General features: G+C 31.3%; 1 long non-coding RNA gene across 1 annotated transcript; it reads right to left on the reverse strand.

Annotated features, from left to right (window-relative positions):
- Positions 1–12,057: 12,057 nt before the first annotated feature.
- Positions 12,058–14,456, reverse strand: LOC126886533 (uncharacterized). Its single transcript, XR_007698666.1, has 3 exons — positions 13,973–14,456; positions 13,180–13,337; positions 12,058–12,237 (listed from the first exon to the last, which is right to left on the reverse strand). It is a non-coding gene; the product is annotated as an uncharacterized LOC126886533 (long non-coding RNA).
- Between the last annotated feature and the right edge of the window lie 5,195 nt (positions 14,457–19,651).

The following is a 19,651-nucleotide window of genomic DNA, read 5'->3' on the forward strand; positions in this document are numbered from 1 at the left end:
CTTGCCATAAGGTCCCATTTAAAATTATCTGTCACAGTGGCGCTGTAAAGTCATCTGTCACTATTACCTGTCATGACTAGTTAAGAAGCTTACGTCCGTTTATTTCCTCCCTCCAAATTTCACTATTATAGGTATAATCGTTCAAAAGATACGAGGGGGTACGGACTTTTGACTAGCACTGTATATCTGGATTTTTGTACCTCATGAAAGACGTTTTGACTTCATTAGATGTTGCATTGCAAAGAAAGATCTGTTTCCTGCCATTATTCATGTTTCAACTTCTCGCTCTATTTTGTTGTGATTTGTGATTGTTGCTCCTAGATATTTAAATTCTTTAACCACTTCGAAGTTATGATCGTTTATAGTAACGTTTTGCCTTATTCGTCGTAGTTCTTGTTTTGAGACGACCATGTATTTTGTTTTGTCTTCATTTATTTTTAGACCGATATCTAATGCAGCTTCTTCAAAGCTCGAAAAAATATCCTTAACTTCTAATGTTAATTGTGCCACTGCATCTACGTCAGCGGCAAAAGCGAGTATGATTTTTGCTCCCCGAGCAGTTATGTCTGGTTTGGATAGATTTTTCGCATGACATATTCTAAGGCCAGGTTAAACAACAATGGGGACAACGGATAACTTTTTTTAATTCGTCGTGATAATACTTTTTATCGACTATTTTTCATTGAAAAAAACGTTCTGCGCTTATTAATTATAGTATTTTTTTGCCACACAGATACTGTGTCATATCAATTTACTATTTTAGTTGGGAATAAGCCACAAAATTGGCTTATTTTGCACACTATAATAGATAGGGATAGGTAGACCGCATATAACCTCACATAACAATATACATTATGATTATACTCATTATAGAGATTATCTACCGATGTGTGCCGTGGCTGAACTAGTTTTTTTAAGTTAGTGTGCTAATGCTGTGCAAGCTAAAAAAGGTTGGGAACCGCTGCTCTAGAGAGTATACAAAAATAACATGTGTCTTTACTTAATAACATGCGGTAGCTGGTTTGTCATTAATTTCATGCGTGGAAGACAATGATGCTAGATAAAAAGTATGTGTTTTATCTCGTCAGGTATTAATGACGCACGGGTAAAGAACCCTGGACCCAACTGTACAACATACATATTTCACACTTATGAAGATTTTTCTCATGAGTGAACTTTGTGCGAAGTGTGAACTTTGGTATGAACATCTAAGGATTTTTTACAACGAAACTGCTTAGAACAAATTTCACACTTGTACGGTTTTTCTCCAGTGTGTATTTTTCTATGTATTTTGAAATGACCTGACTGAGAAAATTGCTTTAAACAAATTTCACACTGGTAAGGTTTTTCTCCTGTGTGTAATCTCAAATGAGACTTTAAGTTACTTGCTGTAATATACTGTTTCATACACATTTTGCACTTGTATGGTTTTTCTGCAGTGTGCAATCTCAAATGTGTTTTTAAACTGCTTGATTGACTAAACTTCTTAAAACAAATATCGCACTTGTGAGGTTTTTGTCCAGTATGAATTCCCGTATGTGCATCCAAAAAACTTTTCCGTGAAAAATTATTAAAACAAATTTCACACTTGTAAGGTTTTTCCCCAGTGTGCACTCTTTTTTTGACCTTTACCTAGACCTTTTACCTTTAAATGAATTTGTTGCAATACATATAGCTCCCTGGTTATCTATATATAATATACTACCAGTTATTTTCTCGTTCAATAATTCTTCTGCTAAGTTTTTTGTGAACAATAACTCACAACATGTAACAGTTGATGAAATATATTCGGCCTCAGTACTGCTCAATGAAACAGTGCTCTGTTTCCTTGAATACCATGAAACTGGATTGTCTAGAAAATATACTATACCTCCTGACATGCTTTTTCTATCATTTACATTTGCTGCCCAATCTGAGTCTGAATATGCAAATATTAAAGGTTTTCTTTTTATATTTTTACTGTATATAAGACAGAAATTAATTGTATTTTTTAAATATCTAATAATACGTTTAGCAGCTTTCCATAATATATCATCAGGACAATCGAGAAATTGACTCAAATAAGAGATTGAAAACATTATGTCAGGGCGACTACCCAATGCAATATACATTAAGCTTCCAATTAATTGCCTATAAGGCACATTGACAGAGATTTGATTATTAGCATTAGTTTTGTCAACCTGAAAACCTGTTTCCATTGGTGTTTTGCTAACATTGCAATTCGTCATATTAAATTTCTCAATTATCTTATTGATTAAGGGTTTTTGAGAAATATACATTTTTACATCATTTTTATTTACAGAATATTCAAAATCAATACCCAAAAAGTTGTTTACACAACCAAGATTTTTTGCGTTAAACTCACTTTTTAAACTTTCAATAATTTTTTGAATCGAATCGCTATCTTCACCGCACAATAGGATATCATCGACCCATATACACATACACACATTTTTCTTTGTATAAACGCAACAGTCACTTTCCGCACTTTTAAAACCAATTTTGATTGCCCATTTGTTGAATCGTTGGTTCCAGCATTTGGGTGATTCTTTTAGTCCATATAAAGCCTTTTGTAGTTTGAGAACTTTGCTTTGTCGTTTATAACCCTTAGGACAATGAATATAAACATCATGTTGTAGCACTCCGTTGATGAACGCTGAAGGAATGTCTAATTGGTATACCTTCCAGTTGTTATTGAGAGCCAGTGATAATAAAATTCTTACACTTGCCATCTTAGCTACCGGTGAATATATATCTAAAAACACTTCTTCTTCATAACCCTTGGCGACTAAGCGAGCTTTTTTCGTGCCATCACTTTTTGTTTTAAATACCCATTTTGTATTTATGATTTGTTGATCATGAGGTATTTTTGTGGCTTCACTCCACGTGTTCATTTTTTCAAGACATTCTAGTTCTGTTTCTATTGCCTGCTTCCATTCATCCTCCTCTACTGCTTCTTCATAAGTTACTGGTGTTGATGTAACTAAGCAATATGCATAATAAAGTTCATAGTCTTTGAACTTCGAAGGTTGTTTTATTTCTCTATTGGAGGAAGTAATTTTGGTATTTTGTAAATTTACTGGTTCTTCATCTTGTGAATTAATTTCAGTAGTGTTTCTTAATGTTTGGACTGTACTTTCTTCATAATTTGTTTCAAATGTTTCCAATTCATTTTGGCTTGGTAAAATTTCCTCAACATTTTGATTATTCGACGATATTTCTGGAGAATATTTATACTGTGTTTCATCGAAAACAACATCTCTTGAAATTTTGATTTGCTTGGTCAGTGGATTCCAAATTCTATAACCAGCACCACTGTATCCAACCATTACACCTTTACTTGCTCTTGGTTCTAATTTACTTTGCTTTGGTAGGTTGTAGTACCATACTTTTGAACCAAAAATTCTAAGTTTAGACAAGTCAAGTCTGCCTAAGTATATTTCTGCTGGTACTTGTAATTCAATTGCTCGTGATGGAGTTCGATTAAGCTGATAAACAGCTGTTCTAACTGCTTCTCCCCACAAACTCTTTGGAAGATTTGTTTCTACAAACATTGCTCTTACTTTGTCTAAAATAGTACGATTAAGTCGTTCGGCTATACTATTCTGCTGAGGTGTGTACCCTGCAGTAAATTCTTGTACTATACCATGTTGTATACAATAGTTTTTAAAATATTTAGAAGACATCTCTCCACCTTTATCCATTCTTATTCTAGATACTCTCCTGCCTTCTGCAGCTAATTTTTCAATATGATTAATAAGATGTGATTCACTTTCGCTTTTTCTTGTCATTAAATATACAACACTAAAATGTGAGAAATCATCAATAATTGATAAGTAATACTTTTCACCAGAAAATGTGGGATCTTTGGATGGTCCCCAAGTATCAACATGTAAAAGTTCCCCAACTCTAGAGGATTTTTTGTATATAACTTCTTTAAAAGGTTGCCTTGTGGCTTTTCCTTGTTGACACGAGTCACATAGTTTATCTGAATAGGGAAGTCCCAACAATTGTAGTCCCCTTCTATTTACGTGTCCTAAACGTAAATGCCATAAGTCTTTATCGCTATGCTTTGCTACTAAACTAGATTGAAAATTATTTAATTGAAAATTTGCAGCAAATAAGTTACTCTTATGTTTATAGCAAATAAGTTTAAAGTTCTTTTTTCTTATTTCAGCCTTATTTTCTTTAAATACTACTGTGAAACCTAAACTGTTTAGTTTACTGACTGATAATAAATTATATTCTAGTTCATTTAAAATGAGAACATCAATGTTAATAGGAGTTTCATTGTAATAAACTTTTAATTTACCTTTTGTACGAGCCGTCATCACTCTTCCATCTGCTATTTTAATGCCAACAGGCTCAATTTCAATAATATTACTTATAAATTGTTTATATTTATTGCTGCACATATTCTGTGATGCTCCAGAATCTATTATAAACGAAATTTGGCTGTCATCATTCTTGAGATTTTCAGCTGGTAGGGCTGTGCTAAAACTTACTTCGTCTTCGGCTACATGTATATTCTGTTTACCTTGTGTATCATTATTGGCTCTTCTGCCACGGGAATAGTTATTTCCTCGAAAAAATCTACCTCGATTATTGTTTTTTCTGAAACAATTGGACACTAGATGGCCTTCAAGTCCACAAAATGAGCATCGGGGTTTTTTATTGTATTGCTTCGTATAAAAAGAGGATTCTTCACTTTCTTGTACATTATTTTTCAGCTTCAATTCTGCATCTAATAATTTTGCTTTAACGAAATCAACAGATAGTTTATCATTTGAAGTTTCTAGGACAGTAATAACGGTGTCAAACGTATCTGTCATTGTCAACAAAAGGTGACATACCTTGTCATCTTCTTCGATTGTAGTTCCAGTCGATTCAAGCTCTCGGATTAAAGAATCGAATTCAACGAAAAATTTTTGTAAATCGATACCTTGTTTATATTTCAACGTTAACAACTTTTTCCGCACATATAAACGAGAAAGAATACTTTTTCTTTCAAACACTTTTTCTAAACTTTTTATCATTTCGAATGCTGAGTCACAGTCACGAATATATTCTAAATGTTCATCTGTAATGCATGTGACAATGATCGATCTTGCTGTTGCATCATGCTTTTTATGTTGATTTTGCTCGTCTCTTGATAATTGTGTGAATTGCGTTGCAGTTACTTCAGTGGTAATAAAATCTTTAACACCTTTGGCATCTAGAAGATTGCCTAATCTAAATTTCCATGACGAAAAGTTCGTAGATGTTAATTGCGGATACAAACTCACGGTTGAATTCGCGCCATTTAAACCTTGGACTGCCATTTTTTTGCGGTCACTCACAACACTGCCGGTCGGTATAAACAGCAACACTAAAAAACTTTACTTCTTATTGAATGTACTCTTGGCATGTAAAACTGGGCCCATAACCTCTTGGAGAAGGAAGCTTGCCGAGTACTTATTAATTAGGTATATTTACTGGGAGACATAATTCATATGCAACGCTTCGTGACGACCATTTTATTAGACTACTTCAACTGTCAATATTGCCAACCTGATTTACATATACTTGGGGATCAGGATAGCTAACATTTCAATAATGTGTATTCAAATTACTTGTTTGGCTAAACTGCTTAGCACAAATTTCGCACTTATGAGGTTTTTGTCCAGTATGAATTCCCGTATGTTTATCCAAACAACTTTTCCGAGAAAACTTCTTAAAACAAATTTCACACTTGTAAGGTTTTTCCCCAGTGTGCGCACTCTCATATGTGTTCTCAAAGAACTTGTTTGGGTAAATTGCTTAAAACAAATTTCGCACTTGAGAGGTGTTTCTCGAGTGTGAACTTTCATATGTATATCCAAAGAATTTTTATAATTAAACTGTTTAAAACATTATTCACATTTTAATGTTTTTTCTTCAACAGGCCGGCTTAAGGAACATAGAACTGTTCTTTTCATAGGTTCCGATATGCTCTCCTCTTCATTGCAATCTAAAATAAAAAGTAGAATACATATTCTTTAATAATTTAGGAAAAAGATTAATGAAACAGAAACAGAACAAATCATTTTAAAAACTCAGAAGTAGTATACTAAATTTTGTACAATCAAAATTTCGTAATTTCCAAAATATCGATTGTAATGAAATTAATGTTAGTAAAAATTAGTAGATATTTATTGTAACGAAAAAGGTAATTTCGGACGTACCCCGTATTGGCTCCGTGCGTCTCCCCTCTACTTACAGTCACGTGACACGCTGTCAGATTTTGTAAGGACGTTTTAACATTGAGTCTCACGGGGTTATTTTGTTAAACTTGAATATTTTATTTTGTAGTGATAATAACCAAATACAATTGTTAGAATTCATTAGTTATTAATTTATACTGTAATTTATAGTGCAACAAAAATATTTTCTTTTTCGTTAATAAAGATTTATTAACATAAACTGCGATAGTGAGGTTATGTATACAAAATCAAACTGATAATCAATATTAGAAAGTGAAGAATTTATATCAGATTAAGTGCGTTTTTATTTTCTGTTTATATTAATATATTAATATCACTAGCGTGACATGGCATTTTTTTTAAATGTCTCATTTAAACATACACAAAGCGTCCTTATAAAATTTCAAAAAACCGTCACCATGTGCAGGTCGGTCGATTTTGCTTTGACACTTTGTTAACGCTCGGAGCAAATAACGGTTCGAACTCGACAAAATGAAGATGCACTGGAGTATTGTCGATAGTTAAGGGGTTCTCGAATACCAATAATCGATGAGTATTCGATTCCTGCCAGTTCTCGAGAAGCCTCGATAATTTAAACAGAAGATTCATATACTACGAGACGAAGCGGTCACTATTTTATTAACGTTCTTGGTCTCGGTGCTTGTATTTCAGCAGCTATTTTTATAAGCGCGGTTGCCGCGTCTTAATATAAGCGGGCAAGTTAGTTTTATAAACAAATATTTTTAGAGGTCAAACATAATAAACTAACGTAATGAAAATTTCGGATACAAAAAACGTCAATCCGACTGCACAACCGATGTAACATAGTTCCTTCACCCTTAACATTGAACAGAAATCTTACGAAATAAATAATTATATAGTTTATACTTGACATTAGATGTGTACGTATGATTGACATTGAACTCGCGTTGCCAGTTAAGTATGTATGTATATAGATAAAGAAGCAACAAACAAACGGGGTTCATTATATTAGAATGACCATAAGTTGATAGTATTGTTATTAGACGTGAATATGTTGAAATAGTGTGATAGATCAGTACTCATTGTTAATTGTTAATAGTTGTTGCTCTCCCCGTATTTAGTATAAGCATATGTTGTTAAACTGCAGATGGATTATTATGTATTTAATTGACTAATGATCAAAAGTCAGATTAAATACCATCCCTTCTGCCCCATCGACTCATGGCAATTCTGCTAAAAAGAAAAGAAGAACAAGAAGAAAAATAGTCATTATAAACTAGAAATGGGAATCAACATATCCAGTGGTGTAAAAGAGAGCCAAACCAAAGCCGACACTGATGAAAAACTTTAAGAGGGACATCAAAAGGAACATGGTCAGCGAAATAGGACAACCCAAGGTAGCTTTCCAGGTGTAACACGACAAAGTAAGAGTTTATCCTATTTTTATACTTCCTTTATCGAGACTGCCTACCGATTTTAACCACTTTGATTTAGGTCAAATGTTGGGAAAGATGCATCAGCTTACGGAGGCTAGTGGAATTAAAAGAATAAAAAAATATACTTCGAATGACATTATTTTCAAAAAGTGCACAATCAAAGAATTTATAGATAGAGGAAGGAAATAAAGTATTAAAAAATATAAAAATATGCATTTCCGAAGTACCTAAAACAATAACAGAGAAAGAAGAAAAGCAGCAACTAACAGAAACATATCATAACCACCCGATGTTCGGGGATTACGTAGGGAATAATAGACTAATAAAGAAATTAAAAGAAAATTTTAAATGGAAAACGAGGTAAGACTGTATATCAAGAATTGCCACAAATGCCAAGTAAACAAGCCAAGGAAAGGTCATAACAGAGGAATTCGAGAAACCATGGGGCATAGTGTATATTGACACGATAGGCCCATTCCCACGGAGCAAAGAAGGGAATCGGTACTGCAGTAACAATGCTTTGATCATTATGCAATGATCAAAGTATGGAGTAAGTATCCCGGTGCAGGACAAGGAGGCACATACAATAGCCCGGGGGATCTTCGAAAACGTCATACCTACTTACGACCTAATGAAACAAATAAGGACAGACCAGAATACAAAAACGAAATAATGTTTAACGAAAACCATGTATATAGATTTTTCTAAAGTTAAATCTACAGGTTCTATATATTTTTTATTTATAACGCACGAGTCACCCAGTTGACTAAATTTAACTTAACTTTTTAATATGTTGATCAAATTAAATTTTACAAATTGGAAGTGAAAGAAGAATATTAAAGCTATTTTATAGTTATATTATAAAGAAAAAATAATATGTGCAAAGTACAGAGTGGGCAGAAAGTGGGACTTCTATGAATTTTTTAAAATTATTTAAATATTTTTTTTACTAATACACCTTACTACTACTGTTACTTATTTTTTACCTATAAAAATCTTAACACAAATTACATGGTAAACATCGTACTAAACGATGTTTCTTTCAAAATAAATCTCAAAAGATTATTCAGATGATACGACGTCTCAAAAAAGGGCTATATTTAAGCTTAAGATGTAATATTTAAAATGCACTATTTTTTTAATCGAAATGCTACTTTAAAATTAAATAAACAAGTATATATGTACTTTTTGAAAGAATTAAGCAATTAAAAAAATGTAATGCAAAAACTAAAATATCGATTTAAAAAAATGTTTATAAACCGTCCTATTTTTTTTTTCGAACAACTTACCTAAAATACCAATAACAAACTTAAAAAATAATAAATGTTAAAGAAAAATAATTTTTTTCGGCCCTTATACAGTATGTCTGCGTAACTGAGAACCTTATGGGAAACCTTTTTGTTACCAATTTTATAAAAAAAAAGTTATCCTTCATAAAATGTTCTGCATAGTCTAAAATCTAAGATGCAACCATCAGATATCAAATCTTATAAATTTTATACGGGTTATGTAAAAAATATTAATTTCGCTGGATACATCGTTTTTATGTAATTATTCTAAACAAGTTTTCAAAATAAGAACTTTCAGTATTGTGCAAAAAATAAAGGTACTTTATTCTTGAGAGGAAATTCATGTTTTTTGACATACCTTGTAAAAAATTGAAAAAATTTGATATTTGATGGTTACATCCTAAGTTTAAGGGCCGGTTGTTCGAACGCTAATCAACAATGATCATTATCAAATATTTAATTACTGTCACCAACTGTCAATGTCAACTTTGTTTGGGTTGCTGAAAACATAATTGATTACAATTATGAAATTACTTAATCAATTATGTTAATAATTGTTATGTTAATTGATTAACTAATCTCATAATTATAATCAATTATGTTTTCAGCAACCCAATAAAAGTTTTGTTTGACATTGACAGTTTTGGTGACAGTAATTAAATATTTGATAGTGATCATTGTTGATTAGCGTTCGAACAACCGGCCCTAAGGGTCGGTTGTTCGAACGCTAATCAAAAATAATTATTATCAAATATTTAATTACTGTCACCAACTGTCAATGTCAACTTTGATTGGGTTGCTGAAAACATAATTCATTACAATTATGAAATTAGTTAATCAATTATGTTAATAATTGTTACGTAAATTGATTAACTAATCTCATAATTTTAATTAATTATGTTTTCAGCAACCCAATCAAAGTTGACATTGACAGTTGGTGACAGTAATTAAATATTTGATAATGATCATTTTTGATTAGCGTTCGAACAACTGGCCCTAGACTATGCAGAGATTTTTATGAAGAATACCTTTTTTTGTAAAATTAATAATAAAAGAATAATCATAATTTTTTTCGGTATCAATATTATCGTTTAAACAATTAGCGGCTAAATCTGCGGTAGTACTTTTTGCGTTCACTGAAGAAAGTTTAAAAAAATATAAGCTTGTTTGATTTTTTCTGAAACAATGATTATTTTCGATCTACATTGACTCCACTAATATTATCAACTATTTTCAATGGTAAATAAACCACAAGTTTACCAAAAAATGATTTTATTAACGTTTCGAAGCCCAAATCGGGTTTCGTTGTCAAAATACAAAATACTACTAAAATAAACAAAAATGTTGTTGCTAAGTAAAAAAAATTCTTCTAATAATTTATTTAATCTGACTTATTTATATTGGCAATTTAGACGTATATTATACATTTTAAAGTAGAAGACTTTATAATGATATCGCCAATATTTATGAGTTGCGTTCCTGGGAGGACTTTACTAAAAGATAGTTCATTCGATTACATGAAATCAATCCCAACTCAAGAATATCCGTCACAAAAAAATCATAGCATGTGATCTGTCTTTAAAAAGACAACCAAATGCAACGATGACAGTAAAATTCTCGCGTTAGAGATTCCATATTAAATCACGAGGGAAAACCAGGAAAAAACCTCGTGATACTATCTCGACATCGTAAGTATTTGGTGTTACATTTAATTTACTTTCAAAAAACTAATACCAAATTCTGACTTTATTATGTTTAAATTATAAATAATATTAATAATACATGGGTATACAATAAGTAATACTAAAATATAAAATTTGTACTAACTCGATATGTTATTGACTTACTAATCGTGGTATTTTCTTTCTATTGACTTCCTATTTCAGTATGGGTAACCACATCCTACTGCATTCTAACGAGGAATTTGCGACACAATTGGTTTCATTTAGCATAATTAGAGCCGCTTCTTTCAGGACTATACTTGAATCTCTCCACTGAACTCTATGTTCATTATCCCATGCGTGTTGACATATTTGAGATCTATCAAATTCTCTATTTTTAATATAAGACTGATGTTCACTTATTCTAACGTTTAATGGTCTTGATGTTTCACCTGATTTTATTTTATTAACGATAAAACGAAGAAAACTCGAGTATTTGGGTCACCTGATGAGAGGTCATAAATACGCATTACTTCAAAATATAATGCAAGGAAAAATAGAAGGAAAACGGAATCCAGGCCGTAGAAGAATGTCGTGGATGCGGAATTTGAGAGAGTGGTTTGGCTGCACCACTAATGAACTTTTTAGGTCAGCTGTAAACAAAGTCAGGGTAGCCTTAATGATTTCCAATCTCCGATAGGAGTGGCACAAGAAGAAGATGTTTCACCTAAATAAAATTGTTCGCATTCACAAGGTATTTTATAAATGCAATTCTTTGTTCTTTCTTGTTCATTGTTAGGTTTAGTTTTAGTTAGAATAGATCTCAACCCTAATAACACAAAACATTCCATGAATGTTCCTAGAATGTACACACAGGACATTGAAAACATTCCTGGAATGTCCCCAAATGCACACGAATGTCCCTGGAAAGTACCAGGAAAGTGCTGTGTCAGCATTTTAAATATTCTTAGAATGTTCTGTTGGAACATTCCATGAATGTCTACGAATGTTCTTTGGACATTCACAGTCTATTTTTTAGACTGAATGTCTTGTTGGAACATTCCATGAATGTTCTTTGGACATTCACAGTATCTTTTTAGACTGAATGTCTTGTTAGAACATTCCATGAATGTCTACGAACGTTCTTTGAACATTCACAGTATATTTTTTAGACATTCACTGAAATATATCGTCAGTAATGTGACAATACCTCCTATATGTTTTTTCATGAGGTTTGCAGGAGACGAAAAACATTTTTTAAGGTCACTTTCTGGTTTCGTACGTATTCTGACTTTTTTGTAGTAAATAGATAGTTGAATTTACTGCAAAACAAGTCAAAAAATATATGAAAACAGGAGGTGGCCGAAACAAGTTTTTAGTCTATCTTACAAATCTCTTGAAAAAAACAGATAGGAGGTACTGTCACATCACTGACGATATATGGCCATACCAAATAATACATCCTTGATAAATATAAACATTTTTATTGCAAAAAATCTTTACATACATTTTTTAATGTAATTTGCTGACATTCCTAAATATTATAAAAAAAGTGTCACATTTGCTTTGTAAACCTTTCTTTTGCTTTTCGTAGCCACATATTCCGTTTCCTTTCTGGTTTTTTGTAGACCACTTCTCTCAGCTGATTCTAAAAGAAAATAAAATAAAAGGTAATTTTTCTATCCTTTACAATTAACAATCAGAAGAAATATTATTTACAGGTAATAATATGCATAAATAATAATAATAAAAAAATAAATATTAAATAATATTTAAATAAATAATAAATAATATTTAATAAATAAAATAATAATAATGAACATTTTGTATTTTGACAACGACATCCGATGTGGAAGTAGAAACCTTAATAAAATTATTTTTTCAAGTAAATTGTGGCTTATTTCCCCATTAGAATAATTAATTACAAAAAAGCCACAAAGAAATAGATTTTTCACAAACAAATAAGTATTTAGTATTCATTATATTTATTGTTTTTATTATTTACTTTAATGTCCTACTGGTACATTATTTAACAAATAATGGCATTTCGAAGTCTGTTAAGTACGATATAACGCCCTTGGGCATTAAATTTAAATAACGACTTAGATACTGTCAAGTTGACAAATATCAACCTAAGTAAAACTATGGTTACCACAATTACGTTACTACTGTTACTGGTAAATGTACTTATTTAAAAACTAATCAATTCAAAATTCATTCAAATTTTTCGCATATAAAGAATAATTTAGTCGGGCATTAAACGTTGAAGGCACCACAGGTATTATAATAATAACGCTTTCGGTCAACGTATATCCCTATAATACCCTTGGTACCTTAATAACTGTAACATAAGATTATACGTTAATTCTTGTTTTCGATTTCTGATGTTTTTATTTATTTACATTGAATATTAATCTGTTTTGTTGTATAATCTACTTCGCAATAATTATGTGATATATTTGACTTAAAATGAATTCAAAAATTTTTTGTAGTTGGGCAACAATGTCAACTTAGATCTCCGATGTAGATAATGAATTACAACAGTATCTATATTGTACGGACTGTATTATTAATTAGGTTATGCATATACCTGTGTGACATAAGCTATTGGAACAGCACAGTCTCTCAAACGAACAGATGAAAGTGAAGTTCTGTCAATATCTTTTTCTAAAAAGTGTTTTGAACATACTCCTCTATTAACAAATCTGATCTATACTTCATGTCTTCTTCGCAGGATCTTCTGGAAAGCTAAAAATACAAAATATATGCATTACTAAGCATTATTAACAAATTTTGGTTTTAAATAAAAAATATGATTAATGAACTCACAAAATTATTATAAAACAGCTTAGAAATTGTTTATTAGTATAGTCGGTTCCCCAAACTCAGACACAACTGGCTAGTGATTTTAGTAGGTAATTTTTTTTGTTTTTGGCCAATTTTGCCAAAATTACAGTAATTAGTACTGAGACTGAGTTTAGCAAATCGACTATAATATTCTGTGTATTCATTAGTTGGTACTGCATATTATAGTGTGTGGTCTACCATCCTATTTATAAACGCATACACTAGCAAAAACGCAAAAAGAATTATTTTAGTTTTACAAATCCTTTTGTTATTACCTATCTCTATTTACTATTTTAGTTAGGAATAAGCGAAGTTTGTGGCTTATTCACAATTATTATTAAAATAATAAATGGATATGACCAATTATTAACTTATAAAATAAAATAATAATTCTTCTGATTTATGCCTTTTATTCACTTTGTTATATCTACGTTACTTAAAAGATTTTTTATGAATAGTATTATTAGGGTATTAATAGTATTAATTTATTTTCTGAAATACAGGGCATGCTTTCGTTTACATATTTGCATACTAACCTTTTAATAGGGCTTTTCATTCACAGTCATTTGTTTTGAGCTTCTGTCATAATTGAAACGTTATTCCTGCAGATTTTTTTATCTACATTTGTTTCTGCTACTCCAACTGCGTTAAAAACAGGACACCATTTTATGCACTATGTTAATAATACTATTAAAGCTATTATAAAAGTATCCGAATTAAAAAAATATTCTTAAAAAGCACAAATAATACAAACAACTAAAAACAATCCACGGCAATGCAAGGTCGCCAAGATGAAGATGCCAAGATGGCCGAAGCGAGGTCGTTGGTTGGTCGTTTTTAGTCACGTGATGCCCTCTCAAGCGCCATGCACAAAAATATATGCACGGCGAATTTGAAAATGAACGCAAAAGAAATAAATATAAATGCCTCTCTTGGGTTTTGCATAAGTTATAAGTATTTTTTTTATTAACAAAATCGCATTCCAAATTGAATATTCGCGAACAATAATTTTTATTACATTTGTATGTTTATAATCTTGGGAAACTCTTTAAATTTGACATATTATTGCACTGTAGGCCTAAAATGTCACTTAGTTTGTCTGGTATGTTATAAGTAATGTTGTATCTCTTACACGTATGTATTATTTCGCAACTTAAAATATAGGAACATTGGTAGTATGTTCACAGAATGTCTTATGGTAACATTCCAGGAATAATTTAAACAGATGTTCACCGAATGTTCCCTAAATGTCCAGGACATTCAAATATTGATAGAACTTTGGTAGTACATTCCTGGAATGTTGTGTGTTGTTAGGGAATGTGTTTGTTGTTTTGAATATTGTTGAAATGTTGAATTTATTTCCTATTGTTTTAAGTTTCTCGGATAGTCCTTTTATATATGGTATTGATATTTTCCTCGTATTATTTCTTGTGAATGTTGTAGGATCCCGTTCTAAGTTGTTCTGTTCCATTCGATCCAATCTTGACAATTCCTTATTTATAAACGATAAAGGATAATCATCTTTTAATAAAACAGATGTTAACAATTGTTTTTCTTCTAAAAATGAATTTTTGTTAGAACAAGTAATTTTGGCTCTATCATATAAGGATTGAATTATTCCCTTTTTAACGTTGATGTTTTAATTTGATTTGTAATTGAGATATCTGTTGGTGTGTGTTGGTTTTCTATACACTTGAGGCTCATATCCAGTATCCTTCTTTGAGACTAAAACATCGAGGAAAGGCACAGTGTTATTGTATTCCTTTTCCATTGTAAATTTTATTCTCTTCTTGATCGTTTATAATATTCAGGAATGTATCCAACAATTCTGATCTATGAGGCCATATTGAAAGCACATCATCTACATATCTCCACTATACTGTGGGTTTTAAATTTTGCTTAGAAATAATATTAGTTTCGAAATCCTCCATAAATATATTAGCCAATAATGGAGATAAAGAAGAGCCCTTTGGGTCAATCCACATGAAATCAACCACAAAAAAGGTGATTTCTGTTTTGACCATCTCCGATTTTGATGATTTTTTGGTACATTTATTCTGCTTACCCAAAAACTAAAAAATCTAAAATTTGAGAATTTTTTGACTACTGGTTTTGGTTTTATGAATTTTTGAAAATGACAAAATAATTTTGGTTATGAGGAGTTCTAACAAAAAGCTTAATATTTTAAAAACTATTACAGCTACCGATATGAGCGATACCTTGTTTTAAAGGTCTTTTAAATACCTTTAAAACGATGTGCCGCAAACTTCATTTTTTTGAAAAAAAAATTCGAGATTTACGAAGAAAAAATTTTTTTTCAAAAATCTCAAAATACCCTATTTTTGATTTTTTTTCAAAAAATTATATATTTTTCTTTATTGTTTTCTTAACATATTTGCCAAATTTTAGGATGGAGAAATGATGGGTTCTTGTTTAAAAAAATTATCAAAAATACCTATCTCAATTAAATTTAAATTGTTTAAAAGGCCTTTTAAAACCTAATAAATTACGGGTCACATAACACCTACACTTTTTTAGTTTGGATTTTATTTAAATGTTTTAGAATATAGTAATAAAAATATTATATAAAAAAACACGTTTTTTCTTGTTTAGATTCTTAAATCCTTCCTTTAAAACATATTTTCCAAATGAGCTTGTTTGTTCCTGAAATCTTAAAATCACGCCCCTTTTACTTCTGATTGGTTCTCCCAATTCCCACTCAAGATTTCGAACAGGAAAATTCTTGTTTAAACAGGAAAATTTAGAGTAAGCGAAAAGGAAGGACAGGGCTTTGGTATTTATATTTTGTCATTTCTTTCTAAAACTGCGAAAATGGCAGACCATACGCAAAAGTGGAAAATTTCGGCGTTTTGTTGCAACCCTTTAAATCAAAATAAACATTCGGGAAAGCTAAGAAACGTAACAAAGTGGATGTGTTCGTTTAAAGGTGTAAAAAGTGGCATGAAAATATGTGATAATTGCAGGATAAAAATCTCAAAAGAACATTCACAAGAGCAGGCATCCCCAGAACCAGGGTAAGTAATAATAAAATAATATTTTTTTATTAATTATTTTTTTATTTAATTTCTAATTTGAAATGTCAAAATTTCGTACTGAAATATGAATTTTTACAAAGATATGAAAAATGTGATTTGTATTAACCATATACATTAAATCAAAGAGTAAGGATTTAAAAGAGAGAACAGCCGGCGGAATTCTTTTGAAGGTTTGACGAGTGTTTCTATGACCTCATCCCTTTAAATTGGGGTACGCGTTGCCAGTTGTACTTTTTTTTTCATAGCAAGTAGTATTGCCATTTAAGAAAAATCCAATAAAAAAAGCTATTATTTTGAAAAAAAAAATAACCGTTAATTTGCCTTTTGTAATTATTAAATTAAAAAAATTAACATTTAAAAATAATTTTAAATTAATCGTTTTTGTTACAGACCCTCTGGTTTGGGATGTGCCGATTCTGACTATAAAATGGAAGAAGATAAGTCCTTGGAACTTTTAAATCAGTCTCTCCAATTTATGGGGGAATCACCCATAAAACGAAAACGTCTGTCCAAAGAAAAGGCTGAGAAGGTGAAAATTGCATTAGACAAGAGATTGATGGAAGAAAGTATCGCTACAGTGAAGAATGACAAAGAAAACAGTGCAATGGATGAATGTGAAGTAATTAGACAATTAAAGGAAAAATTTTTAAAAGTAACAAAAAGAACTGAAAAAATACTCATTTTATCTTGTCTTCCCATTAGTTGGACCAGGGAAAAAATTTGCACAGAATTTGGTGTTTCACAATACATGGCCAGAATGGTGAAAAAAATTGTGAAAGAAAAAGGAATACTGTCAACACCCAATCCAAAGTCCGGCAAAACTCTTGACGAAAACGTGGCTCAAATTATTTCTTCATTTTATTTAAGGGACGATATTAGTAGGGCGATGCCTGGAAAAAAAGATTTTGTTGTAATTAGGAAAAAAGGTGGAGCCAAGGAATACTTGCAAAAAAGATTGGTTTTAGCTAATGTAAAAGAAATTTATTTGCATTTTAAACAAGAGCACCCTAATATAAAAATCGGATTATCCAAATTTTGTGAATTGCGACCTAAAAATTGCATATTAGCCGGAAAAAGCGGAACACACACAGTGTGTGTTTGCACAACTCACCAGAACATAAAGCTGATGATAAATGGGGCCAAAATTAACAAATTAATTACCGATAACCAAGGAAAGCCTATTTTTCCTGATTACAATTCCTTATTAGGCAAAATGATTTGTAATCCACCAGGTGTTGACTGTTATCTGGACACATGTGAAATGTGCCCTGGAATTGAAAATTTAAAAACTATTTTAGAAGATAAATTTGAGGAAGAGCTGATTGACACTGTGACCTATAAAAAGTGGATTACAGTAGACAGGTGTAATATGGAGACAATAATCAAATCCACAAGTGATTTTATTGATGAATTTACCGAAGACTTACTTAAACTAAAATCTCACTCTTTTTTTGCAAACATGCAAAAAGAATATTATAATGAAGTTAAAAATGCTCTAAGTATAGGAGAAGCCCTTATAACTTGTGATTTTGCTGAAAATTTTTCATTTGTATTACAAGACGAAGTTCAGTCCTATCATTGGACAAATACCCAGGCCACATTGCCTCCTTTTGTCATTTATTTTAAGAATGAGTATAACGAGATCCAACATTTAAATTATGTTTTTATTTCCGACTGTTTAGTTCATAATACAGTTGCGTTCCATTTATTTTTATCCCAACTGATTCCAGATTTGCAGGAAAAAATTACAAATTTATCCAAAATATTTTATTTTTCCGATGGGTGCGCTGCACAATATAAAAATAAAAAAAACTTTCTTAACATTTGTCACCATTTTAAGGAATTTGGAATTAAAGCAGAATGGCATTTTTTTGCTACTTCCCACGGAAAAAGTGCCTGTGATGGCTTAGGGGGCACTGTAAAAAGGTTGGTTGCCAAGGCAAGTCTTCAAAGACCACATGAAGAGCAAATTATGACCCCAGAACATCTTTTTGCATTTGCAGAAAAAAATATTCCCGGTATTGTTTTTAAATTTTGTACGACGGATGACTACCAAAACCACGAAAAATATCTTGAGAAAAGATTCGTTGATTCCCAAACAATACCAGGAACACAAAAATTACATGCTGTAATCCCCATATCAGAATTCAAAATTTTAGTTAAACCTTTTTCTTTGAGTTATAAGGAACACATTCATGGACTAGTTTCAGCTGCTGGTTTGGCAACAACAGAAATTGAGAAAATTGATTCTGGATTTGTCACAATTCAATATGACAATTTCTAGTGGCTGGGCTGTATAATTGGGAAAAACATAGAAAGTGGAGAGTTTAAAATTACTTTCCTACATCCACATGGACCTGCGCCATCGTTCTTTTATCCAAAACCTGCCGATATTTTGGTAATTGATCAAACCTCAATATTAAAAAAAGTTCATCCCAATACGACCACTGGGCGAACATATAATATTTCAAAAAGAGAAATGGAAGATTCCTGTGCTATCTTACAAAAAAAGCTAAATAAAAAACTGTATTAATTATTATTGATATCCGTTATTATGTACATGGTTTTGTTTTACAAAATATTTTAATGTTTATTAAAAAAAATACATATACATATATATATATATATATATATATATATATATATATATATATATATATATATATATGAATTAAAACGCCATAATACATAGCATTGGAGCACAAATTCGTCAAAACTTCCGTGATTCAACTGGTACCAATAGACTGATATATCGATATTTCAAGGTCTCCCTCTCATCAGTCAGTCGAGCTGGTACTACAAATTAAATCACGGAAGTTTCTCTGAACGTCTCCAAAAATTTCGCCACTCTAGTGGCAGCTTACAGAGGCGCCATCTCTTTTGATGGCAGGGAACGAAGACGATTTAATAATACCGTCTCCTATCCTCTGAGCTATCGGAATGTGCAAAAAGAATAAAGCTTCTAGCAAAGCTTGCTATTGCTTTTATGAATTAAAACGCCATAATACATAGCATTGGAGCACAAATTCGTCAAAACTTCCGTGATTCAACTGGTACCAATAGACTGATATATCGATATTTCAAGGTCTCCCTCTCATCAGTCAGTCGAGCTGGTACTACAAATTAAATCACGGAAGTTTCTCTGAACGTCTCCAAAAA

This window comes from Diabrotica virgifera, chromosome 6 (assembly GCF_917563875.1).
Source record: "Diabrotica virgifera virgifera chromosome 6, PGI_DIABVI_V3a".
Taxonomy (NCBI): domain Eukaryota; kingdom Metazoa; phylum Arthropoda; class Insecta; order Coleoptera; family Chrysomelidae; genus Diabrotica; species Diabrotica virgifera.